This window comes from Triturus cristatus, chromosome 4_1, assembly GCF_964204655.1.
Source record: "Triturus cristatus chromosome 4_1, aTriCri1.1, whole genome shotgun sequence".
Taxonomy (NCBI): domain Eukaryota; kingdom Metazoa; phylum Chordata; class Amphibia; order Caudata; family Salamandridae; genus Triturus; species Triturus cristatus.
In genome coordinates, this window is record NC_140585.1 from 935318516 (window position 1) to 935343217 (window position 24702).

The 24702-nt window shown below is 50.8% G+C and overlaps 1 protein-coding gene and 1 pseudogene across 1 annotated transcript in view; one reads left to right on the forward strand and one right to left on the reverse strand.

The window, feature by feature from the left end:
- LOC146855860 (vomeronasal type-2 receptor 26-like) overlaps positions 1-24702 on the reverse strand; it is a 500093-nt gene that overhangs the window by 363996 nt on the left and 111395 nt on the right. The window lies entirely within an intron of this gene.
- LOC146855862 (5.8S ribosomal RNA) lies at positions 760-876 on the forward strand (annotated as a pseudogene; the record flags this gene model as incomplete).

Below are 24702 nucleotides of genomic sequence, written 5' to 3' on the forward strand. Positions count from 1 at the left end.
CCCTCTCCGAGACGGAACCCAAGCTCAACCGGCATGACCCTTCCCCCCAGCGGTGTGGGGGGAACCGAATGGCAGTGCATCCCCTGGCTGGCACCACCCCTCCCTCAAAAAGGCCCTGGCGCCGGGCTGGGCCCTCCAGCATCCCGAGTACCGGCCCAACCTGACCGGGTTCCAGGCGACCGAGGAGCGGCCCTTCTCGCACGGCAGGGCGGCCTGGAAGAGAAGGGGCCGAGGGCCTGTGAGGGGACCCCGGCTCCTCTCGGTGGGAGGCGTGCAGGATGGGGAGCTGCCTGGCTCTTCCTTTCTGGCGCCTCTGACCCAGGTGAGGGTGGTGGTGGGCTGATCGCCAGCTCGCTGGCACGGCTCGGGCCACCCGGCGACGGGCGGCTGATGTGCAGGTGGGGCGACCCTCCCTCGTTGCCAGGTACCTGGTTGGACCCGGTCCCGTGTGGCCGGGCTGTGGGGTTTGAAGACTCGCGCGGTCCCTTCTGGGTGACCCCGGGAGGGACCGGCAGCTGTGGGGCTGCCTGCTCCCATTGCTCTGGGAGCACCCTCCCTCTCCCCCCGGGTGGGTGGGCTCCCGGGCCGAGCGCCTGGCAATGTTTTTTTCTCCCAACGGTGCTGTCTGACTGCCAGAGGGGAAGCATTGAACGGGGCCCCCAGGCCGTCTCGCCGCGCGGGCGGCGGACAGACGGTGTCGCCTTCCTCCCGCCTCTCCTGCGCCCGCAGGTGGGCGAACGTTTTCGAAAATTTGCCTGTGACTCTTGGCGGTGGATCACTCGGCTCACGCATTGATGAAGAACGCAGCTAGCTACGAGAATTACGAAAAACCTATGAAATTTTTTGAACAGAATCAATAAGACTAATTGGGCGGTAATTCCCCGGACAGGAGCGATCGCCTTTTTTAAAAATGGGAAGAATCTCGGCGCCCTTCCATGATTCGGGAATAGCAGCCCCCTTAGCTATGGCATTTGTCAAAAATGTAATATAGGGCACCCAATTGCAGGGGTCGGATTTGAAGAGATCCGCGGGAACACAATCAATTCCTGGTGCCTTGCCACTGGGCACCTTGGATAGAGCCGTCTTGAACTCTTCACAATCAAATTTAAAATTCAACGAAGTAGTCAAATCCCTACTTAATGGAGGGGCGATCTCTACTGCCAAGTTGTTGTCCGAGAACTGAGATTCACAGTGCGACACCCAGGTGTCCGGGGGCACATTGTTTGAGGGGACTTGCATACTCGGAGAGTTACCCCACTTCAAGATGTGCCAAAACAAAGTTTGATTCCTTTGTTTGCTGGCTGCCAAGAGGTTATTCCAGTGATCATTGTCCCAATCTTGTTTAGCTTGAACTTTAGCCTTATTATAGTCCTTCCTGGCTAGTCTAATGGATGCCTGGTTTTTAGTTATAATGGCAGTTTTCAGTTTGCTATAGGACTCACGGCATGCTTTAGTGTACCATGTGCTAAGCTTTGGGGTGAATGGTTTCATGGCCTTACATGGTTTGGCAAAAAGGGACTTAAGGCCAGAAAATAAATTTACATGTATATTAGCAGATTCACCAACGACATCTTCGGAATTCCGAAGAGACTGCAAGTCTTCCAACGCACAGGAAACTTTGAGGCTAATCTCAGAGAGTACTACACTGTCAAGGGCAACCTTTTCCCAGCGCACTCTCCGTTGGTTATTGGTTAGGAGTACATCAGCAGTCACTGTCTCTGATTGTGGGTTTCTATGGGCTGGGCAGAGCAGAAAAGTCAAGACTAAGGGGTTATGGTCACTCTCCGGGCGGTCTAAAACCACCATATCGCTTAATGAGGACCAAAATTCCACTTTGATTAGGGCGTAATCAATTCTACTACTACGACCTCGACCATCAGAAAAAGTCTCCATACCTTTTTTATCGGATGGGGTTCGTCCATTGGCAGCCCTAAAACTGCGCTCCATACATAAACTCATCCACTGGACAGCAGATTCAGTCCACCGCTTGATGGGTGGAAAGTCAAGAGGGGGGATGTTAAAGATGGAGTCCACTTCCGATGTGAGTGAGTCCCACGCAAAATGCATCGGCTCGAAACAGCAGTTTAGGTCACCCACTATTACCACATTAATGCATGGATCGACAGTGTCCAAAAACCCATCCAGTTGTAAAAAGGTGTTTGTACCTCGCCCACCAGGAAGGCCCCTGTTGTATACATTAATGATCAAAATTTTGGGGTCATCGTTGTGTTGCAGGGAGATTATCGGTAAATCAGGGCTATCAATGGCCAGCTCGGTAGAGCTAAACTTAAGGCTTTGCCTAACCCATATACAGAGGCCGCCTGAGGGGCGGCCCCTTGTGCCACTAGAAGCCCCCTTGAAAAAGTTCACATATCCAGGGAAAAAAATAGGGTCCACAGCCCACGTTTCCTGAAAAACGAGAATATCGTGGGTGGTTACCCAGGAAGACCAATCCTCCGAGGTTATTTTACTTCGGAGACCAGCAATGTTCCATGAGGCCAGAGTGAGGGGGGAGGGCTAGAGGTATCAATAGGCAAAGGAGCGGGTAAGGAACTCAGAACTGCTGGGTAGGATGCGATATTGCCAGATACCAAACTCTCAATCTCAAGGACACAGGGATCAGAGGGAATGGTTGGAGGATTGCCTGATGGCGACGCACCAGCACGGAGTACCAACTCAGTTCTTGGTGACTTGGGAATAATGGTACTAATGAGCAAATAATTGTCAGAACACTCCGGGGCTGGTGATGGGGGATCTAAATTTCTATGAGGGGCAATATGTGGATCATGAGCATAATTGGAAAACAAAACACCTGAATCCATATGTGCCCCCCTAGTCCCACCCCGACTTACAAGCCCAGAATGAACAGTGCCATCAAAGGCCTTAAACACACAACCCAGATTGAGAGGATTTGGGGATGGTTAATCGACCCCATCTAAATTGTTCAGGGGGGCGAAGGAATTTGACAGTGGAAGATGAAAATCTAAACCTGGCTGGCAGCGAAAGCCCCTGTTGACCCTTTCCCAACCATTTGCCATGTCACTGGGTATAACACGTGGGTCAAGAGGATAGAAATGTGACAGATCCAGAGTGATTATTCTAGTGGCACTCGTGGTATTACGATGGGAACATATATGACTCACCACCCTGGGATCCCGAAAATTAATAATCACACAATCACCCTCCACTCTCTTAACCCCATTTCCCAACCAGCACACCCTGCGAACTGTCAAAATCTCAGCACAGAATCTATCCGGCAATGGCCTATTTTGATTTAACCAGTGGATTACTTTGTTCTTCAGCTCACTATGGGACTCGATCTTAGCCTGCGGGAGCCTTGGAACCCCTACCAAAATGACAGTATATGGGTGTGACTCTGGGGGGAGGTTAATACATGGAAGTTTTAAAAAGGAACCATCACCCTCGGAAATGGATTGTCGGATTGTAGGGTTACTCGTGTTAGTGACAGCGTTACTAACTGGATCATTAAGCGTAATGGTACTTGTTAGTGGATGTGAAGCTTCCACAGTATGATCTTTAAGAGCGTGTGGATCGGAAGGTGCACTAGCCATGGGAGTGATGCCATTGGGAGCGACCCCCACTTTAACAGCTGTGTCGGGAGAAAGAGGGGTCTTAGAGACAGGAGGTGTCGCCATAATCTTCTCCAATAGGGATGTGTTAGTGGACACCATGCTCTCTAATTTCTCTAGAGAGGACCAGAGACGATTAACTCTCTCGTATAAGGGTAAGAAGAACGATTTAAGTATTTGCTCTAGAGGCTCGGTATAGCCAGGAGGCAGGGTAGTGGGGAAATAAGATGTCATGAGACTCCCAACAACGGTAGAAGCACTACGAGACATATGGGAATGAGGAGCATGACATTGGTTTACTAGTTTGGGTAATTTAGACACTTTGGCACGTTTACCCTTGGGGGGCACTCCCCCGCGTTTTCTCTTCCCTTGAGTGGGCAGTGGCTTACAACCCAGAGTCGTGGTATCTATACCTGGCTGCCCAATAGTTAGCTGGGAATGATTGTCACTAAGATTTGAAAGCAAGCCACTGGGTGCAGGAGTATTTATGATAGCGGGTGCATTATCCAACGTACTCAAAGCAGGGGGGACCACTGTCCCTAACACGTTACTAACTGAATGATCAACAATAGGTTGGGGCGGCCTACATTCAGGGGAGGTAGCTGTCATGATATTACCAAGGGACGATCTCTTGGCAGAAATTTCTAGAGACAGTCTTTTTTCAGTTAAAATAATTTCCTGTTCGAGAACCTGAGCTGCCCCAATAATAAAATTGTCCAAAGTCCCTGTAACACGACCCCCAATACTGTCCTGCGCAATCTTCCTACCAGACCTTAGGGAAGTCATCCTCAAGGATGGGGAACACGCAATAGTGGGGGCAGCCAGGGAAAAACTACAAAGAGATGAGCCTAAAAACACGTTGAGTTTGTAATAAAAGAAAGTGAAAAAATACAGAAGTATAACACAACAGCTACTACTTCAGGCTAACAACCGAGTAAAGGTAGGGCGTTAACTCACACTATCGCAGAAGTTTGTATAGCACGAACAATGTCACTCTTGGGGGTAAAGGCCCGTCCCGTCCACGGCCGTCCACGAACGGCCACAAACAGCTCGCTCTTAGCCCGGTCTTCGCCCCGTGCTACGTCCCGCGCGAGTACCGCTAGCGCATTCAGGTGGGGTCTTGCAGATGACCAGGAGGGCAAGAGGGGGCGGGAACGGAAGGAGGAGCCAGGTGAGGTCAATCAATTCGGAGCTGAGCACCTTGGTCCTCGCAGTCCCGTAGCAGTGGGATTCAGCAGCCTTCCCCCTTTTGTCAGCGTAGCGTCCTTGCAGGTCCTTGCACAGCGAAAGTCATACACAGAGTGAACACCCAGTCGAGAATTTATACAGGTGAGACCTGTGAGCGGCGCCCGCGAAGCGGGGGCCGCGAGTCGTTGCTTGAGTGGTGGAGGCAGGAACGGGAAGAGGAGCCAGGTGAGGTCAATCAATTCGGCGCTGAGCACCGTGGTCCTCGCAGTCCCGTAGCAGTGGGATTCAGCAGCCTTCTCCCTATTATCATCGTGGCGTCCTTGCAGGTCCTTGCACAGCGAAAGTCACACACAGAGTGAACACCCAGTTGAGAATTTATACAGGTGAGACCTGCGAGCGGCGCCCGCGAAGCGGGGGCCGCGAGTCGTTGCTTGAGTGGTGGAGGCAGGAACGGGAAGAGGAGCCAGGTGAGGTCAATCAATTCGGCGCTGAGCACCGTGGTCCTCGCAGTCCCGTAGCAGTGGGATTCAGCAGCCTTCCCCCTTTTGTCAGCGTGGCGTCCTTGCAGGTCCTTGCACAGCGAAAATGAATTCAATTTGCAACAATACAAAATAATTTATATAAATTATTTTGTATTGTTGCAAATTGAATTCAGAATCTTGTAACTATTGTTTCATTATTCACTTTCACTTCTCTCTGAGTCTTCCTTATCTCTTCTGTAATGTTTTCTACATGCAATACATTTGTCTGTGCTGAATGATACCAGTTGAGAGTTGTTGCTGTTTCATATATTATCACCCTATCTCAACGAGGTTTATGGGTTATGCTCCTGTTGTTTTTCTAAGCAAGTAGAATGTGGCGCAGGGGCTTACAAAGTAACACATCTGCCTTGATGCGCCACCTTGTAAACACGGCACAATATGGCGCATTTTTTAAGCCACTGTTGCATCACAAAATGTGACGCAACGGCAGCCCAAAAGTGTCGCAAGGGGCTCATAAATAAGCCCCTGAGGGGCTTATTTATGAAAACTGTCACAGCGAAACAAAACTGTGATGCAACAGTTTTCACTGCCCCCTCTTTGCGACACGATGGATGCGCCGTATTTATTAAACGGCGCTCCATTTCACAAGGAAAGACAAATATGTTAGGAATCCTGACATATCTGTCGGCGCAAAAGTCATGCATTGCTGGAGTTGTGTCGCAAGCATGATTCAACTCCAGCAATGCATGGGGGAGCAATGAGGCAGGCATACGGTTTTGACGGAATGGCATCCTAGAAACGGCGCACTGAAATCTTATATATTTCAATCGGCCTCTTCTACGAGGCTTTGATATAGGAGAATGCCCACCTTGTATTCATTATGCATGGCGCAGGTATAATGTGGCGCAGGCGTTTACAAGTGACTCATCTGCCTAGATGCGCCACCTTGTAAATATGGCAGAACGTGGTCCATTGTTTACGCCACTTCACAAAAGTGATGCAATGGCGGAGAAAAAGTGTCCCAAGGGCTCATAAATAAGCCCCCGAGTTTTTAATATTGTGACACATAAATATCATGATGAAGAAATATCGTTGGCAAAAATATTGATTTTTTAAAATAAATAATAAAGTTTTCAAAAATATCTGTGTTTTTTTATATTGTTTTAATAATTGAGACTTAAGGCCCGATTCCGATCTCACTAGGAAGGCCTCCAGACGGGTTCCAGAACAAGCAAATCCGATCCGGAGCCTATGTTCCTAACCAAATCGTCCCAGTACGGTGTGAAGATCTTGTCTGCGTCAAGCGTATAATTTCCGAACCTGATCCTTCAATCCGACTCGTTTGCAGTTGAATCGTGCCGTGTAATGGAGCCGGCTTCCGAAAGAGCGAGTACGTTGCACGATTCAGACATCTGTATCGATTTAGTTTTGCCAAGACAATACGACTGTGGGAATAGGACTTCGGGGGGCTGTAGCAGACCCCCCTTCACCTGGGGCCCTCAGAATCGGTCCCGTAGGGGTACCCATGGGTCCCCCCTTTCCATGCATGCCCAGTGTGGGGTCACCATGGGGTGCCAGCCACAGAGTGCAGGTTTTTTCACACCCACCCGTTTTTGCTATGGGAACTAGGACTCCCGGAGTGCGATTCGCTAGGAAAGCCCTCCGGATCCGAGTTGTACGGAGGGCTTTCCTAGTGAGATCGGAATCGGGCCCTTAGAAAAAAAACATTCGCCCTTTGAAGGCTGAGACATCCAGGCTGGTTTTAATGGGTAATTGGTGACAAAGTTAGGACAAATATTAGATTAGTCACCTGTGTACTATAGTGACGGGTGTAGGGCAAATAACTAAATTACTATAATATAAGTTACCTTATGCTGACCTGGAGGTGTGCCCAGGGAAATTTGTATTGTGTTGAGGTCTATTTTATCTGTATTTTAGAATGTTTTTAAGGCCGATGTTTTTATGGATTTTATGTAGAGATGCTGTTTCTGAGGGAACTTGATGAATTGCATTTGTTTTTATCTATTGTACCTTATGCATGTAATGCTTGAGTGGTTTGTATGCTTTTATGGATTCTTGTCTAATCCGAATAAAGTATATTACTTCTAAAAACAAATAATATAATAAATACCAATTCATTATTAATTTTAATTAAAATATGTAACTTATTAATAATTATTAAAATTGTTCAATAAATATATATTTATGCTATATATTAGATGTGGGTTGTTGTGTTCTAGGGGAATAGGGTGGGAAGTTATTGGAGTCATAATTAATTAACAATTAATTGTTAATTTATTATTAATTATTTTATTATTACTGTATGGGTACATTGTGCTATACTTTTTTATTTACCTTCTATTTTGAATGTGGGTTGCTCGGTATGTGGGAGCATAGTGTGGGAATTTAATTAAATAATACATGAATAACATTTTTATACTATAAAAAATGTATAATTATGGCGTCATGCCAGAAGTCTGCATAAATAGTTTCATGAAGCCCCGTTGTGTCCCCTTGTCTATTTCCAAAGAAGGAGATGGTGTTTTGATATTTAGCGTGCAGCCAGTGAAACCTGGAACCGCCGCCCGACCCAAGGAAACAGAGGCACTGCTGTCATCCGACAGTCCATGACCACATGGAGAGACGTAGTCACTGAACCGGCGTCCCCAGGTATGCTACCAGCGGGAAAGTGGGGCTGGAAGTGAGGGTTCAGAGACTGTTTGTTTCCCAGCACAGTGCTACGGTTTCAACCTAACCACTTTCAAAATCAGCCTCTCACTTTGAGTAATATAAAAATCCGTCTGAAAGAGACATTGATCCATGCTTTGAACAAACTGCATGATGGGATTTGCAGTCTTTAAACATTGAACTGCTTGAGTGTTCTCTGATGAAATGTGGCTCAGGTGTGCACCACACTACTTTAGAAGGAGGGGCAGAATATAAAAGACAAAAAAAAAGGAAACCCCAAGCACCCGAGGCATTTGAGAAAGGCTATCGCCGAAATGCGTCATGCCAGAAGTCTAAATAAACGGCTTCATGAAGCCTCGCTGTGTCCCCTTGTCTACTTCCAAAGAAGGAGATGGTGTTATATATATATATATATATATATATATATATATATATATATATATATATTATCTACTGGCGGTTGCCAGTAGATAGTTATAGTTAGGACCGTGTTTCCATAGGAAATCCGCAACATTCTATTTGGAATAACTTTGGCGCCGGTTGACGAATCCTCGCGAATTTTTCAAAACTAATGGGGCGCTACGCTCCGCTCCTACCCTGAAAGTCTCGGGGGGATTCGTCAAGCGGGGGCTGAGAAAAAAGGGGTGTCCCAAAACGCGTTTTCCCCATGCATTTTCCCATAGGACCTTTAGTCCGAGCTACAGCCCGAACGGCTGAACAGAATTACTTGAAATTGGGCAGGGAGGTAGTCCTCAGGTCAGGGATGTGCCTTTTGCAGGTCTGGTGTAAATCTGTTCAGTAGGTCCTGAGAAAATAGCATTTAAATCAATATATATATCTGTAAGCGCGCTCCGTGCGCTTACGGTAAGCTTACCGTACGCGTACGGTGCCGTGCGCGAGCTCAATTCTGATTGGTGGTTACATGACTGTAAACATTCGAATCGGTCGAAATCAGAAAGTATCGGCCGCCATTTTCTGTCTCTCGCACTGAAAAACAAAGGTTGATAACATGAAAAGGGGGCAACGAAGAGAGTTGCAGACCCCCTAGCGTTCGTCAGGGGGTTCACGAAGCACCAAAAAGTATGAAAAATAAATTTAATAATTTTTAAAAAATTCGCGGAGTTAACAATCACATTTAATATATAAATCTAAGGACCCCCAAGGGAGAAAAAAACAATTGATATTTTGTAAAAAATGGCGAGGCGTGCACGGTACGAAATGCGCAACGTGGGCACTCGGTGCGCTAAGCGCACCGAGTGCCCGCAGCGCGCGCAAAAATTAAAAATAAATACATAACTTAGCATTTAAAAAACCGTACAAATTCACTGAAAAAACCATAGGTTTCACACACGTTATAGTTAGGAATTAGCATTTAAAAAACCTTGCAAATTCACTTAAAAAACCATAGGTTTCACACAAGTTATAGTTAGCTGTACATTTCACTCGTAAAAAACCAATGAAATTCCACGTTATAGTTAGATCAGGTAACTATAACTTGCGCGACCGCAATGCACAATGTGTCATTTCAGATGTCATCATTGATGTCATGAGTGATGTCACTGACCATGTCATAAGTGATGTAATATGTGACGTCATCAGCAGTTTATTGTGGGCGCGCAAGTTATAGTTAACTTTACGAGTGAAATGTACAGCTAACTATAACTTGTGTGAAACCTATGGTTTTTTAAGTGAATTTGCAAGGTTTTTTAAATGCTAATTCCTAACTATAACGTGTGTGAAACCTATGTTTTTTTCTGTGAATATATATATATATATATATATATATATATATATATATATATATATATAAGACATTTTTATATTAAAAGCTTTATATTTTTGTTCAATTAATCAATTAATGCAGCTATTAAAATATGGTATGTGTTTGAAGTGAAGCACTTTCCCTACTGCTGCACAGACTGGAGTGGGAATATTAAATTTTACCCCTCCACAGCTCAACACTTTCCTTACTGTTGCACTGACTGGAATGGGAACAGTAAATGTTACCCCTCCACAGTCCAATGTTTTCTGTACTGTTGCACAGACTGGAATGGGACAAGTGAATTTTACCCCTCCGCAGTCCTTCGCTTTACCTACTGTTGCCCTGACTGGAATGAGGCAAGTACATTTTACCCCTCCACAGTCCAACGTTTTCCATACTGTTGCACCGACTGGAGTGGGAATAGTACATTTTACCCCTCCACAGTCCAATGTTTCCCTTACGGCTGCACAGACTGGGATGGGACAAGTGAATTTTACCCCTCCCCAGTTCAACGCTTTCCCTACTGTTGCACCGACTGGAGTGGGAATAGTACATTTTCCCCCTCCACAGTCCAATGTTTCCCTTACTGTTGCACAGACTGGAATGGGACAAGTGAATGTTACCCCTCCGCAGTCCAATGCTTTACCTACTGTTGCACCACTGGGGTGGGAATAGTAATGTTTACCCCTCCGCAGTCCAACGCGTTCCCTACTGTTGCAAAGAATGAACTGGGAATAGTATATTTATTGTTCCTAGAATTCAATAGTTTTGTTGCTATTGTTTAAATATATATTATTATTATGTGTTTGTGTATTTAGTTTTATATTTTTTATACATAGACATTTTTGTAATTTTTAAGATATTTTTAGTTAAGTATTTTCTTCTATTGTTTACTGTTTTGTAAACTTAATTTGGCAAGTATTACATTTTTTGCAGTTTATTTGTTACATTTTTGTTATTAGTTTTGGTATATATATGTATATATACATATCTACATATATAACTTGTACTTGGGTAACAGAAATATTGCCCGGCGCTAAGTATCCCAGTCACTGGTCTCCACCAGTGTATTCTTCCAAACACATAAAACACAAAGTACTGTGACTTCAGCAAACAACAATGTTTAACAAACTTCTTCTTGTTTAGTTTCTTTTTATTCTTTCTTCAGTTTTTTGTTGATGTCAATATAGCCAAGTAGTCTTAATACAATAAATAGCGAAAGAAAACAGTCAACATGTGTTTCGCGCTCCACTGCTCTTCTTCAGGGCTGTTACAAACATAAAATTTATTTCAATTATACATATCTAAAGCTATAAACAATCTTTGTCCTATTTAACAACACTCTTCATACTGTACAAAAAAATGACTTTCAAATTTACTTCCTGACTACAAAGAGTGCATGTGCTGAACAGTTGCAAATCATCAGATATTTTCTCACAATGATGCACCTTGATAACCGTATAAATTAAACCAACCTAAAGTTACAATTTAAAATTGAGAAACATACAATGAGCTATTCATACTATATCCCACTTGGCCATGTGGCCTATATTACATGCTGTTCACAATAAGTGCCCCATCACCTCTATTGAACTAAACATAAGCAAAGAGCTGCTAGAAACAAAGACTTCTTTATTCTAATCACAGCTTCAGACAGCTACCTTGTACTTCTTAAAAAGAGCTTCACGGTCTCTTATTAGCCTTGGATCCTTTGCCTCAGTTTCTACAATTGTTAGTCTGTATGGTAAAAAGAGGGAAAATATTTTGTAGAGAGGACTAAAATACGACTCTATTTTGTCTTGAAAAAATAGTCTTCTAACCATTCTCACCTTAACTCGTGGTGTTGGGCGTTTAGCCTAATCTTAATTTGGTCCCAATGTTTTTTCTCTCATCACAATAAATGTTGTTTCAAGTAGTCATGTACCCCTTGATACGGGTCTAGAATAGGAGCAGAGTCACAATAAATATATTTTGTCACCCTAGTCAAGTATTTTTACTGAACATTTAATAGCAAAATATGTTTCCTAACTTCCCTAGCTATAGTTTATTTATCTTTCATACAATTCCATATATAACATCTGACGTGCCGATCACGATCCTGTAAAAACCGGGTACGAACCGTGGGACGGAGCATATTCTCCGTCCGACGCGTACCCGGTCGTAAAAATATACAAACATGTAATTACGATTCGCACGGAAACACCATTTCCGTACGAATCGTACAAAACCCCGACCGACGAAAATAAACGTACAAATGCGATCCGGGAAAGCGCCGACATGACGTCGGGACGCACGCAGCCTGCCATTCACGAACCAAGAATTACGATTCGCACCGACGTCATCCCGCACGGTGAATATTTTCCGGCTGCCAAAAACTGCCGGGAAATCAGGACGACGCGAACAAGGAGTACCTGTACGCGACGGACAGACAGGACGACGCGAACAAGGAGTACCTGTACGCGACGGACAGACATGGACCCGAACCTACGTGTTATCCCGGCCCTCATAGCAGTCGACCTCCTCTACAGGTTCGGACGCAGACGCCGCAGAAGGTCAGAACAACAAAGGGAGGGCGGAAAGGGGGGGGTGGCAGGACCAGGGGCAGGCCACAAAACCCCCACCAAAGTCACACACCACACATGCCCTGGACATACCTGACCCTCAGGCCCTGGTCACTACGAGGGGGTGGGGGCGTGTCCAGCTAAGCCAGCGACCGCCACAACGGAAGTTCTTGACGACGCGAACCGGCAACACAACAATACAGGTACGTCCCGTACCCACGCCTTAAGAGCGTGGGTACGAGTCGTACCACGCCCACACCTACGTCACCCCAACAATGGCGGGACGGCTCGTAGCCACGTGGCAAAGGCCTGGGTACGGCCCGCACAAGCATTCCACAGCGTGGGTACGGATATGTATGGACCGTACCCCCACCCGCGTATGCATGGAGTGTACCCCCCACCCCAACAGTGTAAGTATGACCCGTACCTTCACCCGCGGACGTATGGAGCGTACCCCCACCCCAACAGTGTAAGTACGACCCGTACCCTCACCCGCGGACGAATGAAGCGTACCCCTACCCCAACAGTGTAAGTACGACCCGTACCCTCACCCGTGGACGTATGGAGCGTACCCCCACCCCAACCGTGTATGTACGACACGTACCCCCACCCGCGTATGCATGGAGCGTACCCCCACCCCAACAGTGTAAGTACGACCCGTACCCTCACCCACGGACGTATGGAGCGTACCCTCACCCCAACCGTGTATGTACGACACGTACCCCACCCGTGTATGCATGGAGCGTACCCCCCACCCCAACTGTGTAAGTACGACACGTACCCACACCCGCGTATGCATGGAGCGTACCCCCCCAACAGTGTAAGTACGACACGTACCCACACCCGCATACGCATGGAGCGTACCCCCCCAACAGTGTAAGTACGACCCGTACCCTCACCCGCGTATGCATGGAGCGTACCCCCCACCCCAACCGTGTATGTACGACATGTACCCCCACCCGCGTATGCATGGGGCGTACCCCCACCCCAACAGTGTAAGTACGACACGTACCCACACCCGCGTACGTATGGAGCGTACCCCCCCAACAGTGTAAGTAAGAGCCATACCCTCACCCGCGTATGCATGGAGCGTACCCCCATGCCAACTGTGTAAGTACGACCCGTACCCTCACCCGCGTATGCATGGAGCGAACCCACACCCGTGTATGTTCTAAGCGTACAGATTGTGAAATAGGAGGGGTGTGTGCAGAGTCCTCCCAGCAGTGCCCAGAGACAGGAGGGGTGGGTGCCTAACACTCCCAGCAGTGCCCAGAGACAGGAGGGGTGTGTGCCTAACACTCCCCACTCCCAGCAGTGCCCAGAGACAGGAGGGGTGTGTGCCTAACACTCCCAGCAGTGCCCAGAGACAGGAGGGGTGTGTGCAGAGTCCTCCCAGCAGTGCCCAGAGACAGGAGGGGTGTGTGCCTAACACTCCCAGCAGTGCCCAGAGACAGGAGGGGTGTGTGCCTAACACTCCAAGCAGTGCCCAGAGACAGGAGGGGTGGGTGCAGACTCCTCCCAGCAGTGCCCAGAGAAAGGAGGGGTGGGTGCAGAGTCCTCCCAGCAGTGCCCAGAGACAGGAGGGGTGTGTGCAGAGTCCTCCCAGCAGTGCCCAGTGACAGGAGGGGTGGGTGCCTAACACTCCCAGCAGTGCCCAGAGACAGGAGGGGTGTGTGCCTAAGACTCCCAGCAGTGCCCAGAGACAGGAGGGGTGTGTGCAGAGTCCTCCCAGCAGTGCCCAGACACAGGAGGGGTGGGTGCCTAACACTCCCAGCAGTGCCCAGAGACAGGAGGGGTGTGTGCAGAGTCCTCCCAGCAGTGCCCAGAGACAGGAGGGGTGTGTGCCTAACACTCCCAGCAGTGCCCAGAGACAGGAGGGGTGTGTGCCTAACACTCCCAGCAGTGCCCAGAGACAGGAGGGGTGTGTGCCTAACACTCCCAGCAGTGCCCAGAGACAGGAGGGGTGGGTGCCTAACACCCCCAGCAGTGCCCAGAGACAGGAGGGGTGTGTGCAGAGTCCTCCCAGCAGTGCCCAGAGACAGGAGGGGTGTGTGCAGAGTCCTCCCAGCAGTGCCCAGAGACAGGAGGGGTGTGTGCAGAGTCCTCCCAGCAGTGCCCAGAGACAGGAGGGGTGGGTGCCTAACACTCCCAGCAGTGCCCAGAGACAGGAGGGGTGGGTGTCTAACACTCCCAGCAGTGCCCAGAGACAGGAGGGGTGGGTGCAGAGTCCTCCCAGCAGTGCCCAGAGACAGGAGGGGTGTGTGCAGAGTCCTCCCAGCAGTGCCCAGAGACAGGAGGGGTGGGTGCCTAACACTCCCAGCAGTGCCCAGAGACAGGAGGGGTGTGTGCAGAGTCCTCCCAGCAGTGCCCAGAGACAGGAGGGGTGTGTGCCTAACACTCCCAGCAGTGCCCAGACACAGGAGGGGTGTGTGCCGAACACTCCCAGCAGTGCCCAGAGACAGGAGGGGTGGGTGCCTAACACTCCCAGCAGTGCCCAGAGACAGGAGGGGTGGGTGCCTAACACTCCCAGCAGTGCCCAGAGACAGGAGGGGTGTGTGCAGAGTCCTCCCAGTAGTGCCCAGAGACAGGAGGGGTGGGTGCCTAACACTCCCAGCAGTGCCCAGAGACAGGAGGGGTGGGTGCCTAACACTCCCAGCAGTGCCCAGAGACAGGAGGGGTGGGTGCCTAACACTCCCAGCAGTGCCCAGAGACAGGAGGGGTGGGTGCAGAGTCCTCCCAGCAGTGCCCAGAGACAGGAGGGGTGGGTGCAGACTCCTCCCAGCAGTGCCCAGAGAAAGGAGGGGTGGGTGCAGAGTCCTCCCAGCAGTGCCCAGAGACAGGAGGGGTGTGTGCAGAGTCCTCCCAGCAGTGCCCAGAGACAGGAGGGGTGGGTGCCTAACACTCCCAGCAGTGCCCAGAGACAGGAGGGGTGTGTGCCTAAGACTCCCAGCAGTGCCCAGAGACAGGAGGGGTGTGTGCAGAGTCCTCCCAGCAGTGCCCAGACACAGGAGGGGTGGGTGCCTAACACTCCCAGCAGTGCCCAGAGACAGGAGGGGTGTGTGCAGAGTCCTCCCAGTAGTGCCCAGAGACAGGAGGGGTGTGTGCCTAACACTCCCAGCAGTGCCCAGAGACAGGAGGGGTGTATGCCTAACACTCCCAGCAGTGCCCAGAGACAGGAGGGGTGTGTGCAGAGTCCTCCCAGCAGTGCCCAGACACAGGAGGGGTGTGTGCCTAACACTCACAGCAGTGCCCATGGAACGCAAAGGGTGGAGTAGCCACAGATACCATGCCCACAAATGTCAGTCAGGTGCACAAAGACCCTGCAGTACATGTACCACATGTGTGCGAGGCTGGGAGTATACGCATGCATAGGGCCGAAAAGAAAACATGTCCACATGAAGTCATGTCAATAGTCCACATACACAAGTACAATGACTACCAAGGATGCCACGAATGATGCAGGTGGAGACATTGCTCAGCATGCATGTGCAAAGTTGAAGGAGTCCGTCACACACCCAGCTAATGTACACACAGCTCAGCGCTACATTTTGGGAACACCCTGCAGGGAAGATGTCAGGGTACACAGAGGAAGGAATACACCTTGGGACAATTTCACCATGCAGCAACTGCTTACATGAACAGAGAAACCTAGCTAACACCGTGTGATGGCACACAGATCCCAGGGTCCCCCCTATGAGCAGCACACTACTACATTTCCCACACACCCAACACATGAACACCACCCACAACCATGTAGCAGCCCCACCAACAGCAATACCAGCAAAGCAGTAGTGTTCAAAGGGAAAAAAATAAATTGCTTTATTCAGCATGATCCAAAAAATCTTGTTTGTAGGAAGTTCAATATTTACAAAGCCCATAGGGCAGTCCAGAAGTCACAGCTGGATGGGGGACACAGTGGGATGCGTGTCCCCTAGCTTGCCTGCACAGTTACATACCGTCGTCTTCCACAGGGGTGAGGGCATCATGTGGGGGGGAAGGACCAGACACCGCAGGGACATGAGGGCGAAGGGTAGGCATCGTGGGTGCAGGGATGGAGGACTCCACCACGGGTGGGGCAGGGCCAAAGTCGGAGGCCAGGATCTCGCTGCACACCTGAGCAAGGTCCTCCAGGGAATCCCCTGCACCCGAAGGAACCACAGGCCCCAAGGAGGGGGGGGGGTCAGAGGGATGGGTCGCAGCGCCACTGGGGGAGGGTGTAGACAGGGGGGGGCTCAACCACCCTGACCGGGGACTCCCTTGACCGCTTGCGGGGTGGTGTCACTGTGGGGCTCAGGGACAGAGCGGCCATGAAGGAGTCTTTGTGTGATATGTGGCCAGGAGAGCTGAGGGGAGGGGATTTGGAGGGAGTGGATTTGGTGGAATGCGGACTCCCACTCTGGCTGCATGTCTTACGTTTGCCCCCCGACCCAGTGGGTGTGCCTACTTCACCCTGTGTGTGCGTGCCAGGAGGTGTGCGGGTGACCTTCCCTGCTGGTGTGGTGCCTGTGTCCGTCGTGGTGTGTGCATGCTGACGTCTGGGTGTACGTGGGACAGGCATGGGAGTGGGAAGTGTGGATGGGGCAGGGGTAGGGGGTTGGATGAAGCGCTGCAGGAGACCCACTGCTGCAGTCAGTGTCGAGTCTATCGACCTCAGCAAGCTGCGTTGGTCAGCCTGTGATGAGTGAATGCCCTCCAAGTATGCCTCCATGTTGTTGAGGACCTGGCTGTGGCCATGGAGGACATTAAGGATCGCAGCCTGACCAATCTGCAACTGCCGCTGTATGTCCACAGACTCGGCATTGGCGGCAGCAGTGGAGACAGGGGCAGGGGGTGCGGTGCCTGGCAGGAAGGAGACATGCGGTGACTGGGCACGCTGGGAAGGGACACGAGCAAGTGGGAGGCGGCTGATGGCAATGGAGGGGCGGGGCGAGATGTTGTGCCGCTGTCAGATGGTGGTGCAGCCTTCGCCCACTCGGAGAGATCATCCTCGGACCCGTCAGCTTCATACTCTGTTGTGCCAGTCGACAGGTCCCCGGCTTCACTCTCCTCCGCCTCAGTCCCACTCGATGTGCCAGCCACGAAGTCACCGCTGGCACTGGTGCTCGGTCCCTCTGCTCCGTCTGTGCCCATGTCTCCCTCCGTGTCCCCCGACGATGCTGTGGGCAGGGTGAAGAGACAGCAATTAATCATACACCTGTATACATATGTCACATGAGTCCAATCTACATAGGTTACAGTGCATAGCCTGAAACAAAAGAAGAGTTACATCTACAACACAAGGTACATATGTAGGGCATGCAAGACACAGTTGTGTGACCCACCATGCCACTGAAAAACTATGGAGAGCATGACACAATAGCAAATGAGATGAAATGGAATTTTGACTGAGGAGCAAGGCCCTGGGGACAATCCAGCACTGCATCTGCACCACACAGCGTGGCAGGAAATAGGGATGAGCAGGGACCATAGCCAGGAACTAGAGGCACATGCAGCATAGGTAATACTGAAAACATGCCCACCCTGACTGGCTCACTGCACCTTGAGTGTATGTCCAGACAAACATCACACACTGGCCAGTCCTAGCAAGGAGATTTCAGGCTTTGACATGTAGGCCATGCCCGCACCACCCACCCCCTACATGAGAAAATTCTTTGGAGACACAGGAAGCACTTACATCTCTTAGTCTGGGTGAAATACACATGGGATGCAAAAATTCAATAATGCACACAAAATACCCAAGGTGCGCCTGTTCAAATAATCATGTACAAATGGGCATCATCAGATGATTGTAACAAGACACACAGGCAATGGCCACCGTGAGTTTGAACAAGGAAAATCAGGTCAGGCTGTACAGTGGACACTTGTACTACATTTCACGTCAATATACATTGGGCCAGGGAACAATGGCACAGAGCACAACCTATGCTGTAGACACTGAGAGTGTCAACATTTTCGGATTACACACATGATACCTAGGAAAATATGCCCCTGGGGACAGTAGTGGCCACACAACTCCATGCTCCTGAATGGGAATGACTGCAACACACGCTACCATCCCTGCACTATGCGTACCGCACACTCATGCACATCATGTCACAGGCCACCACATAGGGCATGCATGCTGTAAGGCCTCACACTTGAGAGACTAACTCCCATGTCTGGACTCAGCATTATTGGCAACTGACATGGAACCCACAAGCTCAGAACTGGACAGGGCACAGGCAAGGTCCCAAAACCTGTTACACACCACCCCCACACATGATGCTGCAGGCATTGTACACGTGGAGAAGGTGCCAGGCTACATAACCTTGTGACGGAGTGACTACACACAGACCAGGGAACACATTGCAAGGAGGGGAAGGGAGGCAGGAGAGCACTGCAATACTGTGGGTAACAGGATCTGCACAGCACCATTAAACCCTGGCAGTGTATCCATGGAACGGTGCACTTACAAATGCTGGTGAAACACAACAAATACACATGTACCTACCCCCTTCCTGCTGCTGCATCTCCTGTAAGCGCCTGTCCAAGTCTGGAAAAACCACCGCCAGCACACGCTTGTGGATGTGGGAGAGACGGCGGCGCCCGCGGTTCTTATGGCTCTCAGGTGAGTCCCCCAGCAGGACCCGTGCGATCCTCCGCGTCCAGCACCGGATATCCTGCCAGCGTTTCCTCACCTGGGACAGGCGCCGCTTCCGACCATCCGCACTCCTCACGGCGCTGACGGCGGTCAGCCATATCTGCTCCTTGGCAGAGGCGCCTACCTGTGAGGATGAACAAGTGACACTACATCAATACACCTGCAACATGTCACAGAGACACATATGAGAAGAAATTAGCTGGTTACAACAAGGCATGTCATGCAGCCAACGCATTGCACCTTTGCCATAGGGACATTCTCCTCTGGGGAAGGGCAAAAGCAGTACGTGCCAGTGAAAGTACACAGGTGGAATGAGGGCAAAGACACAATCAATGATCAAGGCTCACACTGTGCATCAAACCCACCCCTCCTGCGTCTGGGCACTGCTGGGAGGACTCTGCACCCACCCCTCCTGTCTCTGGGCACTGCTGGGAGGACTCTGCACCCACCCCTCTCATGTCTGGGCACTGCTGGGAGGACTCTGCACCCACCCCTCCTGTCTCTGGGCACTGCTGGGAGGACTCTGCACCCACCCCTCCTGTCTCTGGGCACTGCTGGGAGGACTCTGCACACACCCCTCTCATGTCTGGGCACTGCTGGGAGTACTCTGCACCCACCCCTCCAGTCTCTGGGCACTGCTGGGAGGACTCTGCACACACCCCTCCTGTCTCTGGGCACTGCTGGGAGGACTCTGCACCCACCCCTCCTGTCTCTGGGCATTGCTGGGAGGACTCTGCACCCACCCCTCTCATGTCTGGGCACTGCTGGGAGGACTCTGCACCCACCCCTCCTGTCTCTGGGCACTGCTGGGAGGACTCTGCACCCACCCCTCCTGTCTCTGGGCACTGCTGGGAGGACTCTGCACCCACCCCTCCTGTCTCTGGGCACTGCTGGGAGTGTTAGGCACCCACCCCTCCTGTCTCTGGGCACTGCTGGGAGGACTCTGCACACACCCCTCTCATGTCTGGGCACTGCTGGGAGTACTCTGCACCCACCCCTCCTGTCTCTGGGCACTGCTGGGAGGACTCTGCACACACCCCTCCTGTCTCTGGGCACTGCTGGGAGGACTCTGCACCCACCCCTCCTGTCTCTGGGCATTGCTGGGAGGACTCTGCACCCACCCCTCTCATGTCTGGGCACTGCTGGGAGGACTCTGCACCCACCCCTCCTGTCTCTGGGCACTGCTGGGAGGACTCTGCACCCACCCCTCCTGTCTCTGGGCACTGCTGGGAGGACTCTGCACACACCCCTCCTGTCTCTGGGCACTGCTGGGAGTGTTAGGCACCCACCCCTCCTGTCTCTGGGCACTGCTGGGAGACATCAGGCATTCCCCCCCCCTGGGACCCCCCCTACAGTACATAGCATGTGTGTTACACCTGGACACAATGCCAGAAGTCACAGTCACAAAAAAGGGACACAGTCTGTGCTAGAGGACTCTGCACTCACCTGATAACCTGCTCACCCATACAGCATGGGGTACTGTGGGAGGATCACATCCAGCAAAGCCAGGTTCTCCTCCAGGGTGAATGGCTGTGACCTCTCCACAGCCCTTGACATGGTTGCAGGGAATCAGTAGCAGCAGCTGGGTCGTGGTTGCCTTATATCTGCCTTGCTGGCCTATTTCATGCACAGGAGTACAGAGTGATTGGTCACTCACATTTGCATCCTATGTTTCCTCCAATCCCTTCAAACCTAGCAGTCAGTGGGTTCTTAATGTGTTTTTTTCTTGAGCATGATGTCAACTCCAGAACCACATTGCAACAAAGTAGATTCATTCCAACTGACTTCTGCTGTGCACCTTCCTGAAAAAAATCAAAATTTAAACTTGGTCTCCATGACAACCAGCATGCATGTAGGCCTTTATACTTGTCCCTCATGTGTCCCCTATGTAATTTTGAGCTTCACACACAGGTACGGTGCGTTCTGGGGCCCTAGGGCACCCCAAATGCATAGAAACGGCCCGTACAGGCGTGTGTACGCTCCGTCTCACTATGGGTGTTCTCGCGTATGCGTACTCATGGTGGTACGGACCGTACACACGCCTGTATGCTCACTATCACTATGAGTACGCATACGCGAGAACAACCATAGTGGTACGGAGCGTACACACGCGTGTACGGCCCGTCTCACTATGGGTGTTCTCGCGTATGCGTACTCATGGTGGTACGGACCGTACACACGCCTGCACGCTCACTATCACTATGAGTACGCATACGCGAGAACAACCATAGTGGTACGGAGCGTACACACGCGTGTACGGGCCGTCTCACTATGGGTGTTCTCGCGTATGCGTACTCATGGTGGTACGGACTGTACACACGCCTGTACGCTCACTATCACTATGAGTACGCATACGCGAGAACAACCATAGTGGTACGGAGCGTACACGCGTGTGTACGCTCACTATCCCTAGGGGTACACATACGGCAGCACTCCCATAGTGATACGGGAACGTACACAGGCCCTTTTTGCGAAAGTACGGTGCTTTTCACACATCACAGTGGTGACAGGCAGCACACAGGAAGGAATAGGGCTGACATACTTGTCCATGGATGGACATCAAGGCATTGTCTGTGCAGTACTACATGTGTGGGGCCCAGGTGTGAAAGGCTGTGATGTGGCACATTACTCCTGAGTCGAGAAGGCACCAGATGTATGATGAGATGTGTACACATGTAATGTGTGACGGTGCAATGTGTGCCAGGCATGCCCTTGACTCCTTTGACATGTGTGCATGTCGTACTGCACACTTGGGTTGAGCGTGACTGGCATGGCACGGACAACAACACACGCAAGTGTCCCCTGAGACCCGGTACAGGGGTTACCACACCTGACATGTCACTACCCACGGTGCACGATGTGACTATGTCATGTATGTGTGGGGGGTTCCCATTAGGTTGATGTTGGAGCTCCCTCAAAAGCAGCAGCTGTTGCAGCAACCAACATGTGTCTGTGTGTAGATTGACATGGCACACTGTTCCGCACACCATGCCACATGTGGCATTGGATGTGAGGTGCGTATGTATGCATGGGACACGGAGTAGCCTAACAAGGACATGTCTGCATCCTGTCCATGAATGTGTGGTGAGTCATCACATGTACACCTTCATGGCAAGGTGTGTGGGCTGTCCTAGTGTAATGTCATGTGACCTGTGGCTCTAGTGTTCCGCTACCAGTCTTTGCAATCGACATCCTGCTTCTGCTGATGTGTGGATGTATGTCACTCCTGTGTGGCGTCTGGCTGTTCACTTACACTGGGACACAGCTAATCCCATGCCATGGCATGTGGAGGTTCACAATCTCCGTGTGTAGCTGTGTCTTGGTAGGGGTGTCACCTGGCAGCCATACGTGTCCAGGGCATGTGGCACATACCTGACTCCGTATGTAGCATATGTGTATTGACAGAGTAACATGTGCTCAGTACAAATAAATTGCTGTTGTGGTGCACTCACTCTTCCTTGTCACTTCCAAATTACTGCAGAGCGCCGCCTCTTCACCGACCAATTCCGGACTTGGCTGACACGCTTCCCCCAACGGTTGATTCTGGAGTTGACGGCGAGACTGGCACCACACCTGCAACCGCTGCACAGGTATCCTATGGCACTGACACCCAAGCTGAAGGTAATGGCAGCCCTACATTTTCTTGCCATGGGTAACTTTCAAAATACCATAGCTCATGTTGGTGGCATGTCCCAGAGCATGTTCTGCCGTGTGCTGCATGATTTCTTAGAGGCCATGTTGATTCACCTGGATGACTTCATCCATTTCCCAACCCCTGCAATGTTGACTGGGGTCAAGCGTGGATTCTATGCCCTGGGAAGGATGCCCCATGTCATTGGGTCCATAGATGGGACACATATGACTTTGGTACCACCACAGGCACAGGAGGTAGCGTACAGGAATCGCAAACACTACCACTCCATCAATGCCCTTGTGGTGTGTCTGTCCAACATGGTGATTTCACATGTCTGTGCTCGTTTTCCAGGATCAGCACACGATGCCTACATCATGAGGCGTAGCAGGATGCCTGAAATGATGACGCAGCTGCGCAACGAACGAGCATGTGTTGTTGGTGGGTACAGTCGGTCTGTCCTGTATTTTGCGTAGACTTCCAGCATGACCGCTTCTCCTGTCCTACTTATGTCCATGTGTTTTCCATGTAGGGGACGCTGGCTATCCCAACATGCCATGGCTGATCACACCTCTCCGCAACCCCATCACACCGGCCCAGCTCCGCTACAACACCGCCCATGGCCGGACAAGGCGAGTGATAGAGAGGACGTTTGGCCTCCTGAAGAGCCGATTCCGATGCCTCCACAAGACCGGCGGCGCGCTCCCATATGCCCCGGCGAAGGTCTGCAAAATCTTCATGGTGTGCTGCATGCTGCACAACATGGCAGTTGAGAAAGCTGTGCCACTCATCCTGGATCAAGATGATCAGGACCATCCACCCGTGGAGGATGAAGGGCTTGGCAATGGGGCTAGTGATGTGGAGGACGTGGTTCCGCAAGAGGACATCCGGACTCGGCTCATACGCGACTTCTTTGCTTAGTGGTGAGTACCAGTGTCTGTGTGTGCACGCATTGGTCCCCGTGTGGCATGTATTGCGATGTGTGTGTCCATCTGCATGTATGCCACGTGAGTCAGAGGTGTGTGTGGATGTGTCACTGGAGTGATGGTGGCAGTGATGTGTATTTCCCCAGTCATAATTGTGACCTTGCATGTTGTCATCCTTACATGTGTCGAGTACATGCACATGCAAGTGGCTGTGCTTTTTGTGGCTGACTTCTTGTGTGTCTCTCATCCCCAGGTTCTTGCGCATGCCGTCTGCTGGTTGCATTGTTGTGGCACTGCTATTCCTCATCGTGCGCTGACTCAGCGTTACACGCACGGACAAGTTTGGAAGTCTCCTTAGGGTAAGGGATGCATCAGGGGTGTATTGGGTGTGGCAGTTGTTCACGATGTATGCACACTGCCTCTGTCGATGTTTGGTTCCTCTGCAGACATGTCGCATCACCATGGAACACATTACATGCAGCTGGGTACACCTGAATAGATGGTCAGACTTGTTGACAGTCATCAGTGATGGGATTGTGGAATGTGATGATAGCATCAATGTGTGTTACACTGCCCTCGGACACATACGGTTTGCCTTGGCTTGACATGCTGTGGGACTTCCACATCAGCGGATCAATGGTGTATGGCAGTCTCTCCGTGAGCAGCAGGGGGTGTTTAGCTGTTAGCCGACACTTGTGTGCCAGTTCCATGGCTATCACGCATTTGTGCTGCAGAAGGGGGGTTCCAGTGTTGGACCCACATGTTACTCCACATGACCCCTTCATGTGTACTCCGAGTTGCCTCTGCAATCCCAAATACATGACTAATAAAGGTGTCCCTATGCCTGCAAGGTGCCTCTTCTCAGTCAATGCTGGTGTGTTGCCACGGTGCATCTGGCATGTCTGGCATGGTTTTCCGTGATAGTGGCTATGTGTCTATGTGTAGAGTAGCAAGATGCAAGCTGTTTGTGTGGGATTTGACTGTGTATTGTGCATGTAGTCAATGACTGTGTGGGTATTGTGACATGTGCCATCCCCATGCATCCAACGTTGGCCAGGCCACCATTCTCTGCATCCACCTGACTCAAGCTTGCAGGACATGGTTCTGCCACCTGTCCACACATACCTGGGTGCCCCCCAGGACACTCCACATGATCCCTGACCTCTGCGCATGGCTGTCGCTGTACTCAATATGTCTGTCGGCACGGTTGTGCGGCCACCCCCTCAGCTGGTTG